The following is a 2,969-nucleotide window of genomic DNA, read 5'->3' on the forward strand; positions in this document are numbered from 1 at the left end:
TATGGGGGGCAGCAGAGTCTTGAACTTCTGCACCATGCTGTTGTACGACAATTCGAACAGCATGCGGACACACTTCGTGGCTGATGCATCCGTACAAGTATACTTTTTTCGCTGCGCCCGACTTGTAGTTTCGCTTGTACTTGTATCTACGATAAAGTTACAATTTCACACCATGTTATGGGTGACCAACCGGAACGTGGTGATCTCATCCATGTACAGCTTAGCGTCGGCAAAGTTGTCACAATTCTTCAAAGTCACCCATGTGGGTTTAACCCCATCCAATGTTGAACGCAGTCCGTGTGTCGGTAGCGTTGAATCGCGTGGGGAGTATCCGAATACCAATCGATCGCTTTCATTGGAACTACTACTGGACTCCACATTGCTGCTGCTCCATACGCTTGGATGACGTACGTTGGTCAGGTCGGACTCAGATCCGATTCCGCGACTACCGCCATCACTGCTTGCTGCACCTTCGAGGTTCATAGGTTAAAACAGATCTGAGCAAGGAAACAGTTTCTGCAATCAACGTTTCATTACGATATCTGGAAATAGAGGGATGTACATATCTTTGAAACAGTTACCCGCATTTTTTACGAAGTCTCCCTCACTTCTTAAGAGTTCGTAATTTGCATCCACCGCTATACCCATCGCAAACTCGTGTCTGCATGGATACAATGTACAGGACCCTTTCTGGATGCCGCAATGGCCTCCAACATAACTAAAATGCTGGTAATTTCCGCCTCGTACGAGGTTTCAAACCCTTCTTAAGAATACTTAAGAATGTATAAGAATTCTTCATCATAAGAATTCTTCATCCCAATGTATTTCAAGAGTGTTCTGCAGTTCCTTCCATCGCATCGCACACTTCAACTGTTTGAGATGTCCTCTGATAATGTACATGTCATTGGTGTTACGCGCCACATCATGCTTAAGAATTCTCAAGATATTTCCTAAGAATTCTTCATTGCATCGTAGAAATGTGAATATAAAAACAATTATGACATCTTTCACATAATTGTATTATGTCTTCACAAACGGGGAATACCTCAGTGGTTTGGTACCTTATTCGGAATCACAAGGTACATGGTTCAATTCCCCCTGACTTCACTTCTTTTTCGTCCGCATATCACAGAATTTTGGTAAATCACACCTAATGAGATGGACCAACCAAATTATGGGCCAACCAAATATCAATGTAATCCTTGGACAGCATTCGCCATATTTTCATTTCCAGGATGCCAGCGTTCAAGGTTGCCCCAATTTACACGTGCAACTTGTGCAACAACGAAGTTCCACTCACGCACAACCAGGTTACCTATCACTTCGCGAAGCACCATGCCGACGCCGAAAGGCCGGTGTACAGCAGGTACTGTACAAAGCGGAAGGACTTGATGGACGCGGGAGACGACGAAGAATCAAATCTGCGGATGGTAACGAACTCTGTTTATTGACTGTAGCTTATGATTATAGGTGTATATCGACGAGATTTGGGAAGCGCTTCCAAACTGGGAGATGAGGTTCAACCTCCTCCTCATGGCGCCAATCTACGGCGCCCTTCATATTCCCTTACCCGATTTTAGTTCATTCATAGCTAAGTTTAAGGCACATAGTCGTAAAAGTAGCAAGAAGAAGCGCAAAGCTGAGGTCGCGAAGTTGCCCCCCGGCCCTGCTGCCACAAAGGAGCTGCCCTTCTGATCCAAGGGTACCACGAAAAATTTGATGTTTATGTAGCATAAGCTCATTCTATCTATAGTTCGTAGTGGTAGTACACAGCATTAACAAGCATCCCAATTCTACCATAATAGGCCTGCATAGAGCAGGTCATGTCTATAGTGATGAAGAACATGGTTCGTGTAGCACGCCAATGGGGAGGCTAGCCCATGTCAACGTGAACAAGGCAGTCCCACCTCTGAGTACTTCACTCAGCGGTGGGGCCAGGCGAAGAATGAGTGAATTGGGACCAGTATTGGCCGAGATATAGAGGTGGTCATGGCTGTTCGGATAATTGACACCTGTCATGTAGCGCGTCCGAGAGATGACGAGGCAACGAATGCATGTACGGTACTGGCTCCACCTCTGAGTACATCACTCAGAGGTGGGGCCAGGCGATGAGTGAGTTAAAATGGACCTGTATTCGTCGAGATAGAGGTGGTCATGGCTGTTGTGGAAGCCCGACGTGATGTCCTCGGCACATCGATGATGAGGTATGACTGTGTATGTGTGTACGGCACTGGTCTCATCTCTGAGGGCATCTCGTAGTGGTGAAGATGACTGGAATTGGTCCTGTATTGATCGTGATAGTATGTCATGCCGCATGATACGGTACATGCTTTGTCATAACAATTATGGTCCGGACCAGCAACACGATTTTCATGTTAATCGGTCAATAAAAGCACGCGCAAGTAACCCAGCAAGCGTGAAAACCCCAAGCACGCGTGAACCCCCTAAAAATTGTTCAAAATACGCGACACGAGTAAATACCCCAAAAAGCACGCGTGAAAACCCTACACCCATATATTTCTGTTGTGGAAATATGTTGAGCGAGTTTCACATTCGACTCAGCCTCAAATCCAACCCAATGTGATCGGTGCCAACAAAGACACTTCGAACACAATACTCAATGATAAATGTATACAGCTTCGACGGTGAATTGGCATTTCTTAAAGTGAAGCCGACGTTCGCATTGTATTGCAGAGGTTTTGCCTGGACCAAATAACGAGTTGTGATTGGGCAATACGAAGTTATCTTAAATTGGTAAAGTTATCTTAAATCGGTTTTTTACGTATGGGTAACTTGGCGAATACGACAATTCTATCCGACATTAGTCTTATTGGTTAAAATTTCAATACTTCGTACCTTTCATTGGTAGATGACTCTTCATTTTCAATACAAAGACCAAATCTCGTATGTTGGTTTTTATACAATCTCTGACGAGGTGAGGACATGAACCGTGAGGAGCAGCCTCTGCA

This window comes from Aphanomyces astaci, assembly GCF_000520075.1.
Source record: "Aphanomyces astaci strain APO3 unplaced genomic scaffold supercont1.77, whole genome shotgun sequence".
NCBI lineage: Eukaryota > Oomycota > Saprolegniomycetes > Saprolegniales > Verrucalvaceae > Aphanomyces > Aphanomyces astaci.